This window comes from Triticum dicoccoides, chromosome 3A (assembly GCF_002162155.2).
Source record: "Triticum dicoccoides isolate Atlit2015 ecotype Zavitan chromosome 3A, WEW_v2.0, whole genome shotgun sequence".
Lineage (NCBI taxonomy): Eukaryota > Viridiplantae > Streptophyta > Magnoliopsida > Poales > Poaceae > Triticum > Triticum dicoccoides.
The window spans coordinates 32,985,469-33,011,992 of record NC_041384.1 but is presented as its reverse complement, the minus strand read 5'-3'; the positions used below and the strand labels follow the sequence as shown (position 1 = coordinate 33,011,992).

The 26,524-nt window shown below is 47.8% G+C and overlaps 1 pseudogene; it reads right to left on the bottom strand.

Moving 5' to 3' along the window:
* Positions 1-3,776: 3,776 nt before the first annotated feature.
* Positions 3,777-26,524, bottom strand: part of LOC119271826 — a 38,401-nt pseudogene continuing 15,653 nt past the window's right edge.

The window sequence follows — 26,524 nt, the reverse complement described above, 5'->3', positions numbered from 1 at the left end:
GGGGGGAGCTGGAGCTGGATCCACCGGATCCTGAAAGGGCTACGCGCTCAGCCATGGCGCGGAGCTCTTTATGGATATAGTTATACATGGTTTAAGCATGGGTGCTACATCCTTAAGATACATGATGGTAGGCGAGACTACAAGTTTACAATGGTACCATTGCTTGTATATTCTATAGCTAGAACTGAGACGTCAATCCTCCAGCTGGGTAGGTCTCTGTGATCTAGTGGTACAGTGCATTCCTTTTGGTGCTCTTCCTGGCTAGCATCGACAAGATATCTGAAAACTACAGACAGTTATTTTTCAACCATTATGGAAATGAAACTATTAGTATCAAATATGTTGTTCTCTTCTCTACAGTATAATAAACAGAGGTTACAAATGCAATAAGAAAAAGAATAGTCTTCCATTACATGTTCTGTGCCACAGCTATAAGCAATGCATAAGATATATGAAGATGCAAAATTCCTCGAAAAAGAAAGATGCAAGATGACAAGACTACCTGCTATCGTGGTCTACCTTGGATAGTGCATTACGCTTCTGAAGTTGCTCAATTTGGTTTCCCATCTCAGCTTTACGCTGACTTGGCATGTACTTGTGTCATCCTCCATGATCACCTACTTGGTTTCTTGAGTAAACTGGAGATGGACACAGGGTTAGAATAAAAAACATAAACATGAAATTTCAGTTGGAGGAGAACCGTTGATCACTGAATAAAATTTTCTGCAGACAATGAAACTTTAAACTGGATCTGATTACTGAATCTAAACAAGAAACCCGAGATGAGTATTAGAAACCAGGTTAAAGTAATCCGAAGACATATAGCTCCCCCAATTCAACTAATCCGACGTTCAGCTAGTTAGAATTGAACATTAGAAACCAGGTTATGCTCTACGCAATAAGGCCGGAATCAAAATAAGAGCAAGTATAAAATGTGAAGAGGAGCAAGCAAGTCATAGATCCTGTATAATATTGACCATCAGTAAATTCTACAAAATGTCAAAATGCATCATTTTTTGTGTGTGTACTCGTACATGATATCTTAAGGATCATCAAACCTCACTACCAGCTGAATAAGCTAGAGTTGGTTTGGATCTTTACACCACCAATTAAAATTCAGATGAGAAGTAAGATCATGGAACTTCACTAAATCGTGTGTTATTTAAATTAAGGCACTATCCAAGTCCTTCTCCAAGTATCACATCCAGATCACATCACGGAAAGTAAGAATCAAAGTGGCGAACTGAACTGGAAATGCGTTGGACCAGGGTAGAGACTGCAAGAGGCTGAAGATGCGAGGGCAAGGAGAACAGCAAAACCAAGATAAATTAAATATTAAACGTAGGTCTGAACTACACTGTAAGAAGCCAAACATCCTCTCTAGTTATAGATCAAGGTTCGGTTTTTGTACAAGGAACAAAAAGGGAGATGCAATAATGAGTCTATGGTGTTTAAAATGGTGTACACGGAACAAAAAGGTCTGAACTACACTGTACTTCGCGGTCTCATTAATTTTTTTGGAGAACATCCTAGTGACTGGATCAATCAGGTAATTATCATCTGAAATCACTTCCACAATATCTGTTACAACAAACAAATGGTGTTTAAAATAATCATTGTGCAGATGTATGTCTGATTTTGATTTGAATCAAATGTAACATAGCCATATTGAACGAATCATGAATCATATATGCATTGCTGCGCCAAAGGAATGTGCAACTCAAAACAGATCCATGGGCCGATAGATAAAAAGAACAGGGAGAGAATATATATATATATATATATATATATATATATATATATATATATATATATCAAAAATTACCTGAAGTCCTGGAGGAAAAGCAAAGACAGGGAGCAGCTGGTAAAGTTTCTCTGTAGCTCAGGCTACATGAAACCTCTTATCTTCATCCCTTCAATATTGCTTTGAGATCTATACTCTTCAACTAACTTACAGCAAAAATATTTCTCTTTTTTGTTTTTTCAAATGAAAAAACATATAGACTTCAAACTTTGCAGATCAAACAAAATTTACAACTTCAATGTGTGAAAAAACTTTCAGATTTTTTGGACCAACATAAATATACAAAATGAGGATTTTTTTGATTAAAAAAATAAATTTTAGCATTTAAAATGCATGAAAAAATCTGAAAGTTTTTTCCCACATAGTAATCAAAATGTTTGGTTGTCCTGCAAAGTTTGAAGTTTATACGTTGTTTCGTTTGAGAGAAACAAAAATGACAAATATGCCTGCACGGATCATGATGCAAAAATGAATGGTTAAGATAAGGGGTACCACGTAACTTGAGCTACACAAAACCACACTCGGGAGCAGCTCGGCCCTGCAACTGCAAGATTATGCGACTGGCTCGGCAAGACAGGTGCTGCTGGAAAAAACACAATAAAAGATGATGATATATGGTACTCTGTACCCCTGTCTGTTTTTTTTTTCAACTGTGCTAATAATGCAATTAAGCTACTTCTGATTCCTAGAATTAGTGGCAAAGAAATAAACATTACATACTACTATTGCAAGGCACCAAGCCGCAGACTCAGCTGCAATTGCTTGACCCTGAAGAGGCAGCGAGCGCGCATGTGCGTGTAGAACAGTACCTTCTATCACGCGCGTGGTTTCCCGAGCACCTGCGCCGCTGCGCCTGCGCCCCGAACCTGCCCGACCACGGCCAGCTCCTGCTCCACTAAATCTTGCGCCGCGTAGTCGTGCTCGAGGTCGCTGCAGCCTCAGCAGTCCAACCCTCACATTCACCACCACACGCACGCGCACAAGGAAGACCCGCCCTCGCTGCTGCCACGTCACGCACGCCGGCCGTCTGAGAGGCACGCATGATCCAGAAGCACTTCCGTCGCTTCCGGGCCTGGGGCTCCCGCAGGCTGCGCGGGCTCATGAGGCTGGCGATGCTTAGCTCCATGGCTGCATCTCTCCGGGCGTTCCTTTCGGGCCTCAGGCTAGAGGTGGCCGCTGCCGCCTTGTGCCCTCCATACATGGTTAGTGATGGTTCCCGTGCGCCACCAGCTGGCCGTGCGGAGAGGGGGGCAGGGAAGCACGGCGAGCTAGGGGTGTGGGCGTCGCCGGAATTTGGGAGACGGACCAACGACGCGGCAAGATGAGAACCTAGGCAAGAAAGCGTGCCCTTTATATAGTAGTGGCAACCCGTGATGTAGCAATTTCTGGAATCGAGCCCTCGGGAGAGAACTGGACACGCGGTGGCAAGCGGCCGGCAGACAAGATACGCGTGGCATGTATACAAGTAAATCGAATAGCCCAGAAGGCCCGGTCAAAGCGGTGGAGAGAAACGTGCAAAATTGTTTAACCAGTTAAAAAAAGCTATGCACATGATTAACCCAGTCACACGCGTCAAATTGACAAGAATAATAAAAAAAGTTCAAAAAATCCAGGAAAAAGAATCCCTTACGGCCTAGTATTCTTAGTATGATATGAAGTGCTGCATTTGTGTGGTAAGATCACCACGGGGTGAGCAAAACAGTTCTGCTTTGCATACCAATAGCACAAATACAGGCAACTCAACTAGGCCCACTGAGACAAAAGATGTAGGCAATCAAGCACGCCCCAACTGATCTAATGTTGGCAATTTGCCCAGGCAACCAAACACGCCCCAGTTGATCTAATGTTGTGCTATTCCTAATGCTACCTTCAACAATCAACAAGTGCACCTTGAAAGTTATAATCAGGAAGTTTTTATACCATAAAGATAAGCATACTGTCGAATAATATTTCGAGGAACGGGACAATTTGATCAAGTAAAAGTAGAAATCGCCTTAAATTTAGGGAAGAAAAGCAACAGCTGCAAATCGTAACATATAACCATTCAAGATACACAACTAGAAGAAGATACTGTCTCCAAACTCCGTCCGGTGTTACAAGTCCAACGATTCAAGAGCTAATAAGTACACTAGAAAGAATGGAATGAAGGTGTAAGATGTAGTAGGCCTATGTAGAAGCATGGACTCAAGGATGGCGCGGCCAAGTTTGCGTCTCCATTTGGGTAACACGGATGACGGCTGCCTGCATTTCAAGAAGAGCAGCAGCTCGTCTTCTGTTCGACAGGTTGCCCGCGTATCTGCACCGTCGCTGGGCGAGCGCTGTTTGCAGCCGGCTGGCTCGCCATCCTGGAAACCAAGATTTTTATTCATAATTATATGCTCTTTCTATGAGGTGTATATAGAACAACACCGTGAGGAATAACATAGAACAATTAACAGCAACATGCTAAAGAGTGTAGGGCAATTTTGGTTATGATACTCCCTCCGGTCCTTTTTACTCTGCATATTAGGTTTGTCTGAAGTCAATCTCATCCAACTTTGATCAAGTTTATACAAAAAAAATATTAACATTCACATAACAACGCATTTATTATTAGATCCATCTCGGAATATATTTTCATATTATATTTATTAGATGTTATAGATGTTAATATTTTTTAATATAAATTTGGTCAAACTTAGCAAACTTTGACTTCAGACAAAGCTAATGTGGGGAGTAAAAAGGACCAGAGAGAGTACTACAGGAACAGAGCATCAATGAGCAGTAAATAAAGTGTAAAATGATGGTAGTTAAAAAAAAGTGGACTAGTAGGATGGCCTGTGCTAATTAAACCGTCTGGGAACACACACCTGTCCTTGATTGAAGCAGACATAGCCATGAAAGCCTGCTCAACGTTCAAGGTATTCTTTGCACTGGTCTCCATGAATGGGATGCCAATCTCATCAGCAAATGCCTGCATACACCAAACGTGAACACAAAGAGCAGAAAGAATGCTTTAGCAGATATGAGTAAAGCATAAGGTACCTTCACTGTCTCATATGATACAACTCTTTTGTCAGTGAGATCAGATTTGTTCCCTACAAGAAGCTTGTTAACATTCTCACTAGCATAGCGATCAATCTCGTTCAACCACTGCTTCACATTGTTGAAGCTGTCCTGGTCTGTCATGTCATAGACAATCTGCAACCCCATTTGTATATATGTATTCAAAATATATAAAAATGTGGACATTTATGCATGTTAAATAGCATGTGAAAAATAAAAATAAGATTTTCACATAAACAAACTTACAATGATCCCGTGAGCCCCTCGATAGTAGCCGCTAGTAAATAGTTCTGAAGCGTTCTTGCCCAGCAGTGTCCCACTGATAAAAACAAAGGTACCAAAGAGGGGTTTAAAGAAAAGGAAAAGGATATCTTGCATCACTAAATGTAATGTGTCACACAAAAGGAAGGAAGAATCGCCAAATGCCAACAGTAGGTGAAACATGAGCTACCGTACCACCCAAGTATTTAAATGACATACTATCAGGCCCTTAAATATGATGTTCAAATGATGCAGAGGCCGGGGAGCCCCCATTTTTGAAAAAAAATATGATGTTCAAAATGGGTATCACTTTGGTATCTAAAAACATCTTGAAAGTGCGATTCTTTATGCGAACTAAGAAACTTTATAACATTTAATTTAATGGGCTAAACTACTCTTATTCTTTATGTTCAACGGTAATTTAAATGGATGGAACTAAAAAAACCAAAAGGTAAAAGGGGGTTGTGCAACTGCCTACATATTCAGCCATACTCCCTCCTTCCATCTATATAGGGTCTAATGTGTTTTTAGGACCGCCTTTGACTATTTACAAGATTAATAGTACATGACATGCACAATGTGAAAATTATATCATTGAAAACTCTTTTCACACACGAATTTAACGGTGTGCTTTGTGTAAGTTGCATGTCATATATTATTGCTCTAGTATTTGGTCAAAGTTAGCCTCGAAAAACACATTAGGCCCTATATAGATGGAAGGAGGGAGTAGTGGAGTTTCTGTTTCCTATAAACTGGCCTCAACTAACAACCACATAAATACTGATGAATAACGGCATGCTATATTATGCAAAGGGAAAATCCAGCAAACTCCACAAAACAGAAGAGGGCTATAAATGAAATGTTTCCCGATAAAGTCTTCTATTTTGTCAAATCTGGATTCGATGTACAATCTGGATTTGATGGTACATGCATACTGGACATAATGAAAGAAAGAATGGACTCACGATTTGCAGCTTCATAGTCTTTCCATCTTGCTCCACGGTACGTATTTTCTATCGACAAAGTTGGAAGAAAACAAAACTACAAGTTCAATTAAGGTAGCCAGAACATTAACACTCAGACCAAGAAACTAAATATACTTACAAAAATCAACACCAATAGTACTGATATAACTCTCCAGGTATGAGTCATCCTGCCAAAAGAGTCGATATTAAGGAGGTCAGAGTAAATTAACTAGTAACAACAAGATTGTTATAGGGATCATCTCCATGTTGTTAAGAAACAGTAGCTACCAACAATGAACTCCTCATTCGTATTAAGTAGTGGGAAATCATACAGTTTACTGAGCCTAATTTTTTTTTACAGTTTCCATGATATCCCGAAGAAAACTTATATCAAACTTTTAAGATGAAGATGCATATTAAAAAAAGGAAGACCTATAAAATATAGTGAACAAATCATGCTTTAGATAGGGACTCTTACAGCAAATCTTAAGAGGAGGCATGACTTGCCAACACCTGAGTCTCCGATAAGCAGAAGCTTAAAGAGATAGTCACTGCCATGTCAAGTAACAGGATATTAGCCTCAATCAAATGTACTTACTATACAAAATAAAAGGGTAAAGACAACATTTACATGGCAATAATAACAAAATGAGACAGAGTCATTATATCCATGCTTAGAACATTGAGCAGCAATACAAAGATCAATAAATATAAGATAACTAATACCAAAATTGGATAGAATCAACATCTTGACACTTAGAAGTTTGTGCATTAATTCATAGACAGATATTTTGGAATTCTACATACGTAATATTCAGTAAATTTGATTTAGTTGTAGTACAGCAGTGCACGTTAGAAAATTTGTATAGAGAGATAGAAAAGGATAAACCGCAAACCACCTCCTAGGAGGAGATTGAAGGTGTGTTTGTATGTTGTAGGCAGGCATCGCTGGAGAAGTTTATCTATCGGTGGTGTGTGTCGGAAAGGAGTTGTGGAGACTCTGGGAGAACGACCTAAAGAAAAAAAATGAATGTGCCCGGTGGATAGAATGCCGAGGGAGGGGGGCGAGGAGGGCATGTGCATGCACGAGAGAAAGTTAGTGGTAGCTACAAAGGTTAGAGGATTGTGTGGGTGTAAGAGACTAACAAAGATCATAATTTGATATGGAAGTGGATTCATATATTTGAATAGGAGATCATAGTGTTTTAAACATTGCATGCATGAATATAGCGGTGATACACGTGTGGTGCACACGGTATACCATAATGTGATAATGCATGGCGTTTGCAACTCACGGCTAAATGCCGAACAATCTAAACCATACTATACATCAAACAATCTCACATTTTATTTGAATTTGTGATAATGTGTGGCGTTTGCAGCTTACAACTAAATATGGAACAATCTAAACAATACTATATATCGAACATTCTCACATTTTATTTGAATTTGTGGTAATGTGTGGTGTTTGCAACTCACATCTAAATACTTGTAGGCGTAGGGGGCGGGGCACCATACATAATGTGATAAACACATTATACATATGATACATGGTTTAGATTATGAAGATCTAGCTAGAGCTAGAAATGTAATGTGATTTCAAATCAAAATAAAGTGGATTCAAAAAATTTAGTTCGAGTTCATATAGTACACATAGTTCATATGTAACTCGAGACTAATCATGTGGTGTGCTGTGAAGATAATACACAAATGATGGTTTAACTTGACAATAATGATGATTGTAGATCTTATTAAAACAGAGAAATGAATTCAAATGCTTTGACTTCACAACAATCATTACTGTAGATCTTATTCAAATAGAGAGACGAATTCAAATTTAGTTCATATTGAAGCGGTAGTATATAGGTTTGGAATGCACTAAAACGTTCATTTGAGTAGTAGGTTGCATGCATTATACACGTAGCGAAATATTTTAATTTAACATAACATGAATTCAAAGTTTTGAATGACATTTGTAGGGCACATTGATTTGGTACAATACATGTTAGGCTTGTCCGGAAATTTCAACCCGCGCCTTATTAGCCCGAAATATTTAAGATATATTTTTGTCTCGTTGTGCTCCGACAACTCCTTCCATATCAACCCGCGCCTTGCTATTCCGAAATTACAACGAGTGTGAAAACTCCCACCTCCTGTGAAATCCCGACACACGAAATGCCCGTGGTACCCCTGAACCGAAAGAACCGCCTCAAATCGGTGGGGGTACTTCCGTAACTTACCCCACATTTCGGACAAGCGCGTCTCTAAGCCATGGTTCCCCACTACCATCCCATCCGTCCACCCATTCGTACACCGAGGCCGCGAAAACCCGCGACAAAACCCCACACCCTGCTCCGTCTGCCACCCAGCCGGAGCCTCTTCCCCGACGACGTCGTCCACAGCAACACCTCGACGTCCCTCATCCACCGTACCGGATGAGGATCCGTCATTGATCTCATCGTCCTGTCGGTTCAGCCACCCCGTCCTCCACCTCCAAGGAGCTGCCCCGATGTTTCCCTCGTCTTTCGCGCCACCTCCATTCCCACACCACCGTCTTCACCTGCACCACCGGAAGAGCATCATCATCACCGTTTCCTCAGATGAAGTTGCGGCCTAATCGGCGCCACCAAAGAGGTTGTACACTAATCGTCGCATTTTCTTCTTGATTCGATCTCACGGTGCTGCCGGCGCTCGGTCCCGAGCCGACATGGCGCGGCTCCATCCACGGCGGCATCACCGGCCACTTCCTCCACGGTGTCGCTCCCTCGGCGGCGACGTCCACATCAGTAGGACCTGCTGCTGCTTTAGCTCTCGCTCGCGCTGCTGCTCTGCTCTTGCTCTCGGTCCCCTGCCTGGTCTGGTCTTGCTATTGCTCTTGCCCACGCTGCTGCTCTCGCTCTTGCTATTGCTTGCGATGCTGCTCCGATTTAGCTACACTTCACTCCGATGCCGCGTGGTAAACATGTGATGTGTCTGCTTGTTTCTCTTTTAGAATGCGGACAAAATATTGGAGAACAGTAGCGCGTTATCCAATGGTAAAGGAAGTAATGCAGATAAGGTTCAAGATAGTGAGACATCCCTGTTGGTCTCCAAGAAAGCTGATAAAAACTATCTTGACGACGGTGAGGGAACCCAAAAGTCCTGTCTTGATGTAGTGTTCGAGTTACTGGCCACTACTGCTGGCACAAGCTCTTCAAACTCGCTGCTTGAATCAGTTCGTCTTCTTGAGTCTCAACTTCAAGTTCAAAGACATCGATCAGATGTGCTGCGACAGGAAGCTGAAGGACTGAGGAAGTCGCTGCAGAATTCAGATGCATATTTTCTGGTGCAACAGCAAGCGCTAGAGGATTTAAGCGCCAAACAAGAGAAATTTAATAAGCTTGCTAAGTATCCTGCCAGCATTATGGGTACCCAGGATATTGTTTCTTGATATCTTCTGAAGTGGTTTCAGTTCTGGATTTGTTTTGCTGCGGCATTTATTTGCGTTGGTCACCAACTTTGACAACCAGTGTATATGATATGCTGCTTTGTTCCCTATATTTGCACTGGTGGCGAACTTTGATGCCCAGTGGATGTATTATGTGTAATAGCCATGAAGCCTAGCATTAGTTGCTTGCTTATTTATTTCCTTGTTGTCTTGTTTATTTGTTTGCTTGTAGTCATTGCAGTTCTTTTTCCGCGGTTAGCTAGTGGCTGCAATAACCTATTTTTTAAAACTAGGCCACAATAACCATGGGCTAATATTTACTGTAGTGACACTGAGTCTCCTACTGGCCATAGAAACAGTGGGCCTTCTACGGGCCGTAGAAACAATGGGCCTTCTACGGGCCGTATTATCAATGGGCCTTATACGGGCCGTATAATCGATTGGCCAAACATGGGCCAAACAGACCGCATTATGGCCGTAAACGGGCTAGAGATGGAATCGTCCATTCATGGGCCGACCATAACGGGCCATCGTTAATAGGCCGTATTTGATGACGCTATGAAGTCAGCCCAACGTATTAACGGGCCACAAATGAGCCGACTGTAACCACGGGCTGAATTTGGCCCACAAGCAGAAAATGACAACAACGGGCCGTAAGTAAACGAATGCTGAAAATGAGCCCAAGAATAAATGGGCTCTGAGAAGGCCGAAAGATAACATGGGCTGGAAACGGCCCAACGGAATAACAGGCCGTTAATGGGTATAAAGTGATACACTGTTCATTACGGGCCAGTTTCACCACGGGCCGTTAATGGGTGTAAAGTGATACACTATTCATTACAGGCCAGTTTCACCATGGGCCGTTAGTAGGCCAAGAGTTACATAGGGCCTCATATGGGCCGAAAAACATCATGGGCCATACATGGGCCAGAAGTGAAAATGGGCTGGAATCATATTGGATGGCCCAGATGACGCTACTGGGCCTAATACGAATAGGGTCTAACGGGCCTTGGGTTAGCGGGCTGTAAATGGGCTATATTCGGACATGCCGTTAACAGGCTTTCCATGGGCCGGCCCGCTAGCTTTTGACCAAGTCAAACGGGCCGGCCTTTTCACAGGAATGGACCTCTGTTGGTCCGTGCCACGTGTCGACGTATCATAGGCGCCTTCCGTCCAATGAGTGGTTGACATCTGTCCCAATGATGAGCCGACACGTGTTTCCTCCAGCCAATGATGATTTTACACGTGGAAAATCCCCATTGGTCGGGGCTGTTAACGGGTTATCGGATCCAAAACCCGACCCGATAGCTTAACGGTGTTCCGTTACGGTGGATGCCACGTGTCGATCACCCATGACGAAAGCACTTCTGTGACGCGAGATTTATCGTCATGGAAGTGGACACTTCCGTGATGATAATTTTGGTAATGTCATGGAACACTTCTACGACAGCACAGGTATGTCTATCTTGATTCTGTCATAAATTTGTCATGGATGTACATGCATGACAGAAAACGCGACCTACTGTGACAAACACGTATCATCACGGAAGTGTATTTTTTTGTAGTGAGTTATTTTTCGGAGTCCCTACATATTTAATGACTGATGGTGGTTCACATTTTATTCATGGTTGATACGTCTCCAACGTATCAATAATTTTTGATTTCTCCATGCTATATTATCTACTGTTTTGGACTATATTGGGCTTTATTTTCCACTTTATATTATTTTTGGGACTAACCTATTAACCGGAGGCCCAGCCCAGAATTGCGGTTTTTTGCTTATTTCAGTGTTTCGAAGAAACGGAATATCAAACGGAGTCCAAACGGAATAAAATCTTCGGGAACGTGATTTTCTCACCGAACGTGATCCAGGAGACTTGGACCCTGCTCCAAGGAACAAAAGAGGCGGTCACAAGGGTGGGGCGCGCGCCCCCCCTAGGGCGCGTCCCCTGCCTCGTGGGCCCCTCGTTGCTCCTCCGGCGTACTTCTTCCTCCTATATATACACACGTACCCCCAAACGATCAGAAGGGGAGCCAAAAACCTAATTCCACCGCCGCAACTTTCTATATCCACGAGATCCCATCTTGGGGCCTCTTCCGGTGCTCCACCGGAAGAGGGATGTGATTTCAGTTTTCTCATTAATGGGGTGCCCAAATATAGTTTTCATCCTTTCATAGGTATCTATGGGGTCCCCTTCAAGAAAACCCCCCTCGCAAATAGAATCTAAAACTTGTTTGAACGAAGCGGGCAGCCCAACATAAAAGCTTTTTAAGTAAACCTCAATTTGATATTGGGGTACATAGCTAGCCCGAATCCTTAACAACCTATCCCAAGAATCTTTCAAAGATTCATCAAGTAAATAACGGAAAATTCCAGAATCATCTTCATCAAAATTACTAAGGTTCTCATTGATAACTCCGGCAAGTTGTTCTATAGCATTCCGATTTATAAGTTTAGATAAGATAGCAGGACTGTCTAAAGCACTAGAACTTGGGAGAAAACCCCCAACTCTTTTTGGTTCTGACATGGCGAGGGAAAAAGGAAACAGAGAGGGAGGATAGAGAGAGAGGGCAAATAAAACGGCAAGGGTGAATTGGGGGGAGAGGAAAACAAGAGGCAAATGGCAAATAATGTAATGCGAGAGATAGGGATTGTGATGGGTACTTGGTATATTGACTTTTTGCGTAGACTCCCCGGCAACGGCGCCAGAAATCCTTATTGCTACCTCTTGAGCTTGCGTTGGATTTCCCCGAAGAGGAAAGGATGATGCAGCAGAGTAGCGTAAGTATTTCCCTCAGTTTTTGAGAACCAAGGTATCAATCTAGTAGGAGGCCACGCTCAAGTCCCTCGTACCTGCACAAAACGATAGCTACTCGCAACCAACGCGATTAGGGGTTGTCAATCCCTTCACGATCACTTATGTGAGTGAGATCTAATAGATATAATATTTTTGGTATAGAGATGCAAAGTGAAAAGTAAAAGGCAAAGTAAAAAAGCAAAGCAAGATTAAAGTGATGGAGATTGATATGAAGAGAATAGACCCGGGGGCTATAGGTTTCACTAGTGGCTTCTCTCAAGAGCATAAGTATTCTACGGTGGGTGAACAAATTACTGTTGAGCAATTGACAGAATTGAGCATAGTTATGAGAATATCTAGGCATGATCATGTATATAAGCATCACGTCCGTGAAAAGTAGACCAAAACGATTCTGCATCTACTACTATTACTCCACTCATCGACCGCTATCCATCATGCATCTAGAGTATTAAGTTAAAAACAGAGTAACACTTTAAGCAAGATGACATGATGTAGAGAGATAAATTCATGCAATATGAAATAAACCCCATCTTGTTATCCTCGATGGCAACGATGCAATACGTGCCTTGCTGCCCCTTCTGTCACTGGGAAAGGACACCGCAAGATCGAACCCAAAGCTAAGCACTTCTCCCATGGCAAGAACTACCAATCTAGTTGGCCAAACCAAACAGATAATTCGAAGAGACTTGCAAAGATAACCAATTATACATAAAATAATTCAGAGAAGATTCAAATATTATTCATAGATAGACTTGATCATAAACCCACAATTCATCGATCTCAACAAACACACCGCAAAAAGAAGAAGATTACATCGAATAGATCTCCACAAGAGAGGGGGAGAACTTTGTATTGAGATCCAAAAAGAGAGAAAAAGCCATCTAGCTACTAACTATGGACCCGAAGGTCTGAGGTAAACTACTCACACTTCATCGGAGGGGCGATGATGATGTAGAAGCCCTCCGTGATGACGGCTGAAGGAGTCCTGGATTAGGGGGTGTTCGGATAGCCGGACTATACCTTCAGTCGGACTCCAGGACTATGAAGATACAATATTGAAGACTTCGTCCCGTGTCCGGGAGGGACTTTCCTTGGCGTGCAAGGCAAGCTTGGCGATACGGATATGTAGATCTCCTACCATTGTAACCGACTCTATGTAACCCTAACCCTATCCGGTGTCTATATAAACCGAAGGGTTTTAGTCCGTAGGACAACATACACATCAACAATCAGACCATAGGCTAGCTCCTAGGGTTTAGCCTCTTCGATCTCGTGGTAGATCTACTCTTGTACTACCCATATCATCAATATAAATCAAGCAGGACGTAGGGTTTTACCTCCATCGAGAGGGCCCGAACCTGGGTAAAACTTCGTGTCCCTTGCCTCCTGTTACCATTCGGCCTAGACGCACAGTTCGGGACCCCCTACCCGAGATTCGCCGGTTTTGACACCGACATTGGTGCTTTCATTGAGAGTTCCTCTGTGTCGTCGCCGTCAGGCTCGATGGCTCCTACGATCATCGATAGCGATGCAGTCCAGGGTGAGACCTTCCTCCCCGGACAGATCTTCGTCTTCGGCGGCTTCGCACTGCGGGCCAATTCTCTTGGCTGTCTAGAGCAGATCGAAAGCTACGCCCCTGGCCGTCAGGTCAGATTTGGAAGTTTAAACTACACGGCGGACATCCGCGGGGACTTGATCTTCGACGGATTCGAGCCACTGCCGAGCGCGCCGCACTGTCATGACGAGCATGATCTAGCTCTGCCGCCGAACAGTGCCCTGGAGGCCGCACCCGCATCGGCTCCAACCCTTAATTCGGAGCCAACTGCGCCGATCGAGGATGGGCGGTTGGACGCCACCCCGGGGGCTGCGACCCCAATGGTGATTGAGCCGAACACTAGCCCCGTACTCTACGAGACTCGTGACTCCAAGGAGCCGGACTCCGAACCCTCCACGTCCCTGCCAATCGACTCCGATTGGGCGCCAATTATGGAGTTCACTGCCGCGAACATCTTTCAGCACTCGCCTTTCAGCGATATCCTGAAGTCACTGAAGTCTCTCTCTTTATCAGGAGAGCCCTGGCCGGACTACGGTCAGCAAGGTTGGGGTACGGACGATGAAGAAATTCAAAGCCCACCCACCACCCACTTTGTAGCCACTGTCGACGACTTAACCGACATCCTCGACTTCGACACCGAAGACATCGACGGTATGGATGCCGATGAAGGAGATGATGAAGAACCAGCGCCTACTAGGCCCTGGAAAGCCACCTCGTCATATGACATATACATGGTGGACACCCCAAAAGAGGGAGATGGCGATGGAACAGCGGAGGAGGATCCCTCCAAGAAACAGAGTAAGCGCCGGCGTCAGCGGAGCTGCTCAAAATCCCGCCAAAACAAATACGGCGATTCCAGCATGGGAGATAATAATACTCCGGAAAGTGCCAAAAAAAACCCCCTCCAGCAAGACTTAGCACAGGAGGATGGAGAAACCAACCCTCATGAGAGAGCGGCAGACAGAGAGGTCGAGGACGATAATTATATGCCTCCCTCCGAAGACGAGGCAAGCCTCGACGACGATGAATTCATCATGCCAGAGGATCCCGTCGAGCAAGAGTATTTTCAACGCAGGCTTATGGCCACGGCAAGAAGCCTCAAGAAAAAACAGCAACAACTTAGAGCTGATCAAGATTTGCTGGTCGACAGATTGACTGAAGTCCTTGCGGCCGAAGAGCATAAACTCGAACGCCCCTCCAAGAGCTACCCAAAGCGCAGGTTGCTACCCCGGTTAGAGGAGGAAGCACTTGATGCGGCCGACCGGCCACCTCATGGCCGCGACAGAGAGGCCTCCCGGCCCTCCACTCAAGCCGCACCCCGTATCAAGGCACGAGAATATGCGCCGGACTTACGAGACATGTTGGAGGACAAGGCAAGGCAAACACGCTCGATCTACGGATCGCGTGGGCGCCCCACGGCTCGAGAAGGTAACTGACGGTGTCCTGGACTAGGGGGTACTCACCACGTCGTCTCCCGATCTATTAGATTGGGCCGAGGCCCCCCATGGTCGTATACTCATGGGCCAGTTCGGACAGCTACCGCATACAAGGAAGATTCCACAAAGACTTGGCGATCAAAACAAGGACTTCTCCCCACCGGCGTATTCGGCTAGGACTCTTGTTAACACTAGGCCTCTGGTGCATTATATAAACCAGGGCCAGGCTAGTCGATACAACATACAGAACAACAATCATACCATAGGCTAGCTTCTAGGGTTTAGCCTCTCCGATCTCGTGGTAGATCTACTCTTGTACTACCCATATCATCAATATTAATCAAGCAGGACATAGGGTTTTACCTCCATCGAGAGGGCCTGAACCTGGGTAAAACTTCGTGTCTCTTGCCTCCTGTTACCATCCGGCCTAGACGCACAGTTCGAGACCCCCTAACCGAGATCCGCCGGTTTTGACACGGACATTGGTGCTTTCATTGAGAGTTTCGCTGTATGATCGACAAAAGGATCGATGGCTCGCCTGTAGATCAACTGCGACTTCGGCGTCTTCGTCACCAGTTCGACTGGTCACCTTGGTTCGACCAAGAATTGCACCCCGTGTTCGGATCACCATGTTCGGACGAGGGCCTTCATCAAACATCAACTCCGATCTCTATCAAGATCACGGAGGAATCATCTATGAAGCTCGGGGGCTCAACATCAACATTGCCCTCAAGCAACCGCAGGCGTCAGCGACCTGGCCCGGTACGACCAGTTGGGCAATCTCCCAGCCGGCGGGCCAGCTTCGAAAGTCGGCAGATTGACCCAGTCGCCCCTCGTGGCGACGTTCCTGACGTAGAAGTAGGACCTCTGCCACATCTTCACCGACTTCAGCAGCGAGATGGATGGGAAGTGGTTGTCGGCTCCTGTCCTTCGCACGGCGATGAAGGCGACGCACTGAGCCGGCACACCCGCGGTCTGGGTGCCGAGCTTGGAGAAAAAGAACTCCCCCCAGAGCTCCAGGGTGGGGAGGACTCCGAGGAAGCCTTCGCACAGAGCCACGAAGGCGGACAGCAGCACCACTATGTTGGGGGTGAGGTGGTGCGGCTAGAGGCGGTAGAACTCCATGAATGACCGAAAAAGCTGCTCGCTGGCAGCCCCAGCCCGTGCAGGCAGTGCGAGCGAAAGATGACCCGCTCGCCCTCCTGCGGGGCGGGGGAAATCTCCCCCGCCGGTGCAAGACGCACCTGCACACGATCTTCGCCGGGAAGCCGACGGGTCCAGCGGAGGAACTCGATATGGTCTTCGTGGACTTCGGAGCCGTCCCAGGTGCCGGAGCGCACTGGGGGAGGCGCGGCAGTGGAGGAAGAACTCATCACGAGCTGTCACCGCAGCGTTCACCGGAGCCTGGGCGTGCGGCGCAGCGAAGAAGAGAAGAGGAAGCAGGAGAGCGAGGAGCTGCGAGGAGGAAGAAAGCAAGGGGTAGTGGGAAGGAGGGGCACGCGTGCCCCCCTCTTCCCCCTACTTATAGCCCCGTGGGCTGCGAAGCCGAGGGGGCGGACGTGGGGATTTACTGTGCCCGCAACCCCACGATCCGTGTAAAGTTACTGCGTGTAGTAACTTCACGGGAATCCCAACCGTCCACCGGGGCCGCAGCGGATCTGCTCGGGCGCCGAGGCGTGGTAGTGGCGGGCCCTGCCTACGGGCCTGTCCCGTCGCGCGCGTGGGCTGGCAGGACGGCCTGGCACATGCCCTCGCGTGACAGGCCAAGAACGGGCGGCAGCCTGGAAGCTTAGCTAGCACGGCACTTGAAATCCCGCCGCGACGTTCGAACTACTGAGCAAGTCGGAATTGATGGAGTCCGAGTTGGGCGAGTTCGACTCCTTCTAGTCAGCCCGACAGAAGTCAATCAAGACCATGTGTTGAGCACCCGGAAAGAGAAACTGCTGAGGCTTCTCGGCCGATCGTCCGTGGTGCCTCACCAGCTTCGGGGACTACTGTCGGAGTAATGGGCCACGGGTAGGCCAACCCGAGCCCCAAACCTTTCAAGACATCGGGGTAGGCTGCGCCCCTCAAGACCACAGGGCGAAGAGCCGCCTCCTGGGGAGTCTACGGCAAGATGGCCGACTGCCCACTCACGGTCGAGTCCCAGGGGCGACTTCCAGAGAAGCCGGCTTTGGGGAGTCGGCCGGCGACTCCAACAAACCGTGACCTCATCGAAGGGGACGGGGCAGGGGCGTGGCTACAATGAAGCCCACTCCCCGCCCCTTACCAAGGGTAGGCATGGCTACAGCACGCCGTACTAGGGAAGACCTCCCTGTGGCATGGCACTGTTACCCGGCCGGCCCTGACATCAGCACCACTGTACCGGGTCCTGCGCCCACGACGGCTTGTCTGTACGGCCTGGAGGCAGCGGGGCCCACCAGTCAGCAAGACCTCGGGAGACGGCAGGAGAATCGCCAGTCGGACCCGTCGGGAGTCGGCCCGGGGGAGTCGGCCGAGCCCTTCCCCGGGGCCCACGCACCATTAATCAAGAAGAGATGGGGAGTGGCCAGAGTGATGGCCCGCCAGGCGGCGGGGCTATTGCCACGACCCCATGACCAAGCTTGCGTCATCAGGAGCACGACTACAGTAATCAGCAGCCGGCAAGACACGCCCGCGGCGGACGCGGCCTATCGGCTCCGTACCAGACCAGTCGGCGGGGCCCACCAGTCGGCGGGCCCCAGCAGTCAGCGGAGAAGTCGGAGGTCGGAGGCACTGACGGCTGGGCCCGCGCCCAGTCGAATTACCATTGTACCCCTGGGGGGTAGGCCTATATAAGCCCCCAGGGCACCCATGCAAAGGGTTGGATGCCAGTAGTTCTATACCATACCAGATAGGAGGAGAGAGCTAGCCTTGCCCTCTCCTACCACCAGACACAGCTCAAGGAGCAACCGTGTAAACTCTTGACCATAGTGATCATGCGGACACCACGCAGAGCAGCAGTAGGGGTATTATCTCCCCGGAGAGCCCCGAAGCTGGGTAAGATTCACCGGCGTGCATGTCTTCGCCTCATTCCGTTTCCAGGCACCGGCGATGTTCTACTCGCCGCCACCATGATAAGCCATCCGTTGGCATATGTCGCACCAAACCCCCGACACGAGCTCTCCGCTCCACCACCTCGGGACCAGCTTGGGGGATGGAACCTTGCCCCACATCAAGCTCAAACCGCATCATCAATACCGAACACATTAACCAGCTAAGTCGCTTTCATGCTCAAAGCTTTAATTTCTAACTTGTGTTCGATTCGACCAAGCATTATACTTTCTTGGAAAAAAGTTGCGTGTAAAAAATTTCCTTGTCCAAACTTTGTGTGTGACGCATAAATTCAAATACCCAATTCATTTGGGGGCTTCCTTTATGAAGCTTTTCCACTTGCAAATGATTATACTTGTACGACTTCGTTCCTTGTTCGTGTATTACGCCACAATATGCACCATATTGACTTAAGCGATTTGCAAGCTGGGTTGCCTCGCTCCTGCGTTTACCCCTACGCTCCCGATTGTTCGGCTAGGGAGTAAAGGGATCACCTCTGCGATTGTCACGATCGGGTCACCCGAGCCGGACCTCAGACTGGGTGAAGCCGAAAGCTAGCGCTCTTATAGTTTTCAATGATGGTCGGCACACATCGGAACTCATGAGTACAAAAAATCTATTGCACAAGTCTCATAATAACAATGAGCACCGAAGAAAGGTATCGGTGGGGGTACTATTTTCTTCGAAGATGCTTCTTACACTTCACGGTAATATAGCATAAGTTCCCTGAGCGCGCTTTGTTTGTTACAGCCTTATGGCCTGATTGCCTGGTTATTGGAAACACCGTCGATATTCTCGACCGATGGAGTACATAACACTTTTCAGTCCTTGACTGAAGAGGGAGAAGCTGACGGTCGGTCAAGACGCGTTTAAAGTTCGGTTGAACATAGATATGATATAAGTACTTCGGTACATGCAATCATTCTTCTACCCAAGTCACTTGGGGGCTCTTAAGTTTGTTTGAGCCGTTCTATAATAAGTGTTCTTCTTCTTAGTCGTTGCAAAGTTTTTTTATTATTATTTATCACACCTTTTTTCGACACGAGTGTGCGGTCACTAGCCGGGGAGCCTAATTTCTCTCTCAAAGCCGCTAGAGTTTAGTTTGCTAAACTGGCCTGATGAGAAGTACTCCGCCCTCGGGATAGGAGGTTGAAGCCGTAGGCTGACCCGCTCGAAGTCTTGAGATAGGATATATCATGTTAAAGCACGATAGAAACACTTCTTTTTTCTAAGACCAACTTTCGGATTGGCACCGAACACTTGATATTGTTCGGACGTCATGTTTTTACTGACGTTTCTTGGTTTTCCAAGCTTTTTGGCACTTTTAAACTATTTGTGCTTTTCCAGCATTAGTCTCGCAGTGCAACGCCGAACACCTTTAGGGATTCGGCAAAAACATTCTCAGATATTTCTATATATGCATCGGTTTCGAATTGTGTCTTCGGTCAATAGTTGGGTTGCCCGGCTCCTGCAGTTGCTTCCTACGTTCCGTTTTGTTCGGCTAGGCGTGCAAAGGGAGAACCACTGCGATTGTGCTTCCAGCTCACATGGTTAAGCACCTCAGTGGAGAAAGCCAAAAACTGACTTTCACAATAAGCGTAAACTGGTCAGCGATTCGATGACTATGTTAAATGATGGGCCGTTCATAACCTTGGCCGAAGTGTTTACGGCTTGACCCCGACTGTCGCCGAACTCTACCGGGGGCTATTAACTGGCCTCCCAAACTAAATCCTCAATATTTTGCTCTTACATTAGAGCTGTGGTTTAATGATCATGCTTAGCATGACAACCCAAAGAAAGGAACCGATAGCGAGACTATTTTCTTTGGAAGACATTTCTTCTGTTAAACAGTAATATATCTCTCTGCGTACCTTTGTTTATAAAACCGTCTAGCCAGATTGCCTTGTTTGTTGTAAATCTTTGCCCTCATAAAGGCTTTATAAAGTAGGACAAACACTCCTCGGCTACTGGCCGAGGAGGTGGAAGCCGATGGTCGGTCAACAAAGTTTTGTACAATGCGGATCCGAGCATTAATGACGTAAAGTACTTGGATACATAGAGTCATTACACATAATTTGTGATTTTACTATGGATATTGAAACTTAATTCGGCCACCCGTGCCCGCATTAATGCTCGGGGGCTACTGGGCTTCGGGCTTATTATTTACAAATACTAAAGGGGCACATTGATCCCCTGATCTGGTGTTACCACCCGACCAGTGTCTCGGGGGCTACTGCATTGCTTGTCCAATGCAGAAAATTTTATGTGCAATATAGTTTCCGAGGAGATTTTGATCCTCAGGTTGGTCGGCCGCACCCAACCTGAGTCTCGAGGACTGAGCACACCGCTTTTAGTGTCCCGAAGTATTCAGCCGAGCTTGGACTTGATCCTCAGGCCCATTTTGCAAATCAACCTGAGTCTCAGCGGCTATTGGGATCAGCAGTCTTATGTCATCCTTCAGGTGCATCTCGGGTTTTAGACCGATACACACCTTGAGGGCTATTGGCTATATATCTCGGCAGAGAATAAATTGCACCAATAAAAAATATTCACAAAAATCGGCCCACATTCGGGGTGGTGCACCACCTCAGAAGCAGCCCGGCATAAAGCTCGGGCGCTAGTGGCTGGCTCCATAGAGGGCATTTCCGGCATTAAGCTCGGCTAAACTCCTTCAAACTTCTTTGAACCAAGGTGATTTACGACACCTCGGATACAGTCCGACGTTGGAGCTCGGATATACAGTCCGGCGTTGGAGCTCGGATACATTCGGCGTTGGAGCTCGGATACATTCCGGTGTTAGAGCTGGGAAGCGGTCCGGCATTGGTGCTCGGTTGCAAAAGATACCTCGAATACAATCCGGCGTTGGAGCTCGGGCGCAAGAGGACGCTGCCAGCCGGGAACAAATTCAAACCCGAGGTGTGGCATAAACATAACAAGGCATTGGTAAAGGCCGGAAACTTAAAGGGGCTCCTCGGATACCCGACGTGTAAACTCGGCGAATGCATTTCGGCGATCCTCAAGATCAAAGATAAAGAAGATTTGTTGAACCAGTTTTCAAGACCGACGACCGAAGATGAAGAACATCTCGAAAGAATCGAGGAGCGTCCCTAACTTGAAGACTGGTTCAGGGGGCTACTGACGGTGTCCTGGACTAGGGGGTACTCACCACGTCGTCTCCCGATATATTAGATTGGGCCGAGGCCCCCCATGGCCGTATACTCATGGGCCAGTTCAGACAGCTGCCGCATACAAGGAAGATTCCACAAAGACTTGGCGATCAAGACAAGGACTTCTCCCCACTGGCGTATTCGGCTAGGACTCTTGTTAACACTAGGCCTCTGGTGCATTATATAAACCAGGGCTATGCTAGTCGATACACCATACAAAACAACAATCATACCATAGGCTAGCTTCTAGGGTTTAGCCTGTCCGATCTCATGGTAGATCTACTCTTGTACTACCCATATCATCAATATTACTCAAGCAGGACGTAGGGTTTTACCTCCATCGAGAGGGCCCGAACCTGGGTAAAACTTCATGTCCCTTGCCTCCTGTTACCATCCGGCCTAGACGCACAGTTCGGGACCCCCTACCCGAGATTCGCCGGTTTTGACACCGACACTAACCGTCACGCCGGCCACAAATTCGGCAGGGCCGAACACAGCTCATTGGAGCTACGTCATGATATCGCCCAGTATAGAGGCGCCGCACACCCACTATGCTTTATAGACGAAATAATGGATCATCAAATCCCCGAGGGTTTCAAACCCGTAAACATCGAATCATATGATGGCACAACAGATCGTGCGGTATGGATCGAGGATTATCTCCTTCATATCCACATGGCCCGTGGCGATGATTTCCACGCCATCAAATACCTCCCACTCAAGCTTAAAGGACCAGCTCGGCATTGGCTTAACAGCTTGCCAACAGGGTCAATCCGTTGTTGGGAGGACCTAGAAGCCGCATTCCTCGACAATTTCCAGGGCACTTATGTGCGACCCCCAGACGCCGACGACCTAAGTTACGTAATTCAGCAGCCAGAGGAATTGACCAGGAAATTCTGGACACGGTTCCTAACAAAGAAAAATCAAATAGTACTGTCCGGACACTGAGGCCCTAGCAGCCTTCAAGCACAATATCCGTGACGAGTGGCTGGCCTGGCACCTTGGACAGGAAAAGCCGAAATCTATGGCAGCACTCACGACACGCATGACCCGCTTTTGCGCGGGGGAAGACAGCTGGCTTGCTCGTAACAACAATATGACCAAGAACCCTGGTAATTCAGACACCAGGGACAGTAGTGGCAGGTCGCGTCGCAACAAGCAGAAGCGCCGCATTAACGGCGACAATGCGGAGGATACAACAGTCAATGCCGGATTCAGAGGCTCTAAATCCGGTCAGCGGAAAAAGCCATTCAAAAGGAATCCTAAGGGCCCGTCCAGTTTGGACTGAATACTCGACCACTTGTGCGAGATACATGGCACCCCCGAAAAGCCGGCCAATCACACCAACAGGGATTGTTGGGTGTTCAAGCAGGCAGGCAAGTTGAACACCGAAAATGAAGACAAGGGGCTGCATAGCGATGACGACGAGGAGCCCCGGCCGCCGAACAACAGTGGACAGAAGGGTTTTCCCCCACAAGTGCGGACGCTGAACATGATATACGCAACCCACGTCCCGAAAAGGGAGCGGAAGTGCGCGTTAAGGGACGTATACGCGGTAGAGCCAGTCGCGCCAAAGTTCAACCCATGGTCCTCTTGCCCGATCACCTTTGATCGAAGGGACCATCCCACTAGCATCCGTCATGGCGGATTCGCCGCATTGGTCCTAGACCCAATTATTGACGGATTTCATCTCACCAGAGTCCTTATGGACGGCGGCAGCAGCCTGAACCTGCTTTACCAGGATACAGTGCGGAAAATGGGCATAGATCCCTCGAGGATTAAGCCCACCAAAACGACCTTTAAAGGCATAATACCAGGTGTAGAGGCCAACTGTACAGGCTCAGTCACACTTGAAGTGGTCTTCGGATCTCCGGATAATTTCTGAAGCGAGGAGTTAATCTTCGACATAGTCCCGTTTCGCGGTGGTTATCACGCACTGCTCGGGCGAACCGCATTCACTAAGTTCAATGCGGTACCGCACTATGCATACCTTAAGCTCAAGATGCCAGGCCCTCGAGGAGTAATTACGGTCAATGGAAACACCGAACGCTCCCTCCGAACGGAGGAGCACACGGCGGCCCTTGTAGCGCAAGTACAGAGCAGCCTCTCCAGGCAGTTCTCCTGTCCAGCCACTAAACGACCGGACACCGTGAAGCGCGCCCAGAGTAACCTACAACAAGACCTCCTGGCACGATCCGAGCAGGCGTAGCAATGCGGCCCCAACCCCAACCCTCGCAAAAAGGCGACGCCAGTACTTCGCGTACATAACTACGCTCTAGAGATACCATGGGTACAGGGGGAGGGGCACCATGACGGCACGGCCAAAAATACGGCTTAAACCATACCAGGGGCTGCCGATTTTTTTAATTTTATCTTACTTTCAGGACTCCATCCTTCGGAAGGCCTGTTCGCCAGTTCAATTGCCGCACAAACGATGCAAGAACCAGGGAAGCAGACAAGCCACGCCGCAGTACAGAACTCCCAGGTGGTCTCTATCACGAGCGGTATACCTGTTCCGCATACTATTCCGCAGCTTGCCCCTGGAACGGACATGTTAACTAGTCCAACCTTCCACTTATCGCATTATTTGTATCGTTCTGCTTTGATCGCAGCCCTTTTTAATAAACAATGCATAGCTTTCGTCTATTTTTGCATTACCTTTTTTCTTTATATATGTTCCTTAACGACATGTTGCACCCGTACACGTTGGTACGGCCAAAATACGCCAGGGGCTTTAGTACCCCTCAATATGGTGTGAGAAGTCAGAACACTTTAACAAGTGCGGCACCCCGAACTTATAGCATTATATGCATCGGCTCCGAATCATGTCTTGGGTCAATAGTTGGGTTTGCCCGGCTCCTATGTTTTGGTGCCTTACGTTCCGCTATATCGGCTAAGGTAGCACTAGGAGAACCACTACCATTGTGCCCCAGTTGAGCTGGGCCGAGCACTTTAGTGGAGAAAGCTAAAACTGACTGTCATGATGAAGCGAGAGTTGGTCGCTGTTCGAGAGGTTTTTAGAGTCCCTAAAGACATATGCCGCTTAGGGTGAGGAGCCGGCTCTGTCCGGCCAGGGCGTGGATAGCGCCCGGAACTCGGTCTTCCAAATACCAGGGGCTTCGCCGAAATTTAAAATTATAGAATTCTATCGCTAAGTGAGAGTGTTCACACATTATAGTCCGATTGCCTTGTTGGTTGGGCTGAGCGCCTCCCTCGAAGGACCCAAACATGGGAAAAAGAGCGCTCAGGTTTATCCCCGAACACCCCAGCACTAGCGGCACGGGGGCAGAAGCCGACGACTCGCCATCTCTCAGAATTGATAAACATCCGCACATAAGGTAATATTTTAAATTCCAACAGCATTGCTTAGCGCATATAAACAAGTTTTCAGCGCATAGGACAAAACGAGCAAGTCTCACTCAAAAATTACATCCCTAGAACATTCATCCGCCACAAGGCAGGCACCCTTTAGAACATCCTTATAGTAATTCTCGGGCTTGCGATGCTCTTTCCCCGGCGGTGGCCCGTCCTTCACCAGCTTCTCAGCATCCAGCTTGCCCCAGTGCACCTTAGCATGGGCAAGGGCCCTACGGGCACCTTCAATGCAGACGGAGCGCTTGATGACTTCGAGCCTTGGACAGGCCTCCACCAACCGCCGCACCAGCCCGAAATAGCTCCCAGGAAGAGCCCCTCAAGGCCACAACCGAACAATGAGGCCCTTCATGGCCTGTTCGGCCGCCTTGTGGAGCTCGACCAGTTGCTTCAGCTGGTCGCTCAGGGGCACGGGGTGTCCGTCCTCAGCATACTGAGACCAGAACACCTTCTCTGTCGAGCTGCCCTCCTCGGCTCGATAGAATGCGGCGGCATCGGACACACTCCGGGGAAGATCTGCAAACGTTCCTGGAGAGCTCTGGATTCGGGTAAGTAACAAGTAACTCACGTTTATGTGTTTGCTTTGCATAAAGAATGCCTTACCCGCCGCTATCTTCTTCACCTCATCCAACTCCTGGAGGGTCTTCTGGGATTCGGCCTTGGCAGACTTGGCATTTTCAATAGCCACCGCGAGCTCGGATGCTCGCGTCTTGGAGTCAAGCTCCAAACTCTCATGTTTTTCCATGAGAGCCTGGAGCTCTTGCCTCACCTTGCCAACCTCGGCCTCATACTTCTCCCACTCGGTGTGCTCTGAGGCCGCCCTCTTCTCGGCCTCGACCAGCGCTTGCTTAAGGGTCGCCACTTCAGATGTGGCCCCTAAAATAGCCATGATAATCCTGTCATTCTTTGCAATTGTACCTTTTTATATATATTTAAAAGCAAGGTATTTCTTACCTTCATTATCCTCGAGCTGCTTCTTGGCACGCCCGAGCTCTTGCTCGGACCGCTCGAGGTTCTGCTTTAGCGTGTCCACTTCCGCAGTCAGTGCGGCAGACGCAAGCAGGGAAGCCTGCATATGCATATTGACTCACTTTTGTTAGACTCCTGCGAATTCTATTTGATCCTCTATTCGGCTTTTCTTCCCGAACGCCAAAGAGAGCATCAGGGGCTACTGTCTATGCGATAGTATTATTTACACATTCTTTACTTACCTCAAAGCCTGTCAAAAGGCTAGTACAAGCTTCAGTCAGTCCGCTCTTGGCGGACTGAACCTTCTGGACCACCGCACTCATAATAGTGCGGTGCTCCTCGTCGATGGAGGTGCCTTGGAGCGCCTCCAACATATTGTCCGGCGCCTCCGGTTGGACGGGGGCCGCCGGCACAGTGGACTTGCTCCTCTTGGAAGGAGGTCCACCACCGGACTCTGGAACCTTTGAAGGTTCTGGAGCGGTGTCCGGCCTAGAGCCGGACTTGGAGCCCTGGGGGGTTTCATCCCCTTTACTCCTGGAGTCCGGGAGGTCGCCTTGCGACGCCTCCAGGACCACCTCCTCCCGACTTGGAACCTGTTGGGACAACACTTCGGTGTCGTCCGTAGGGCGGGG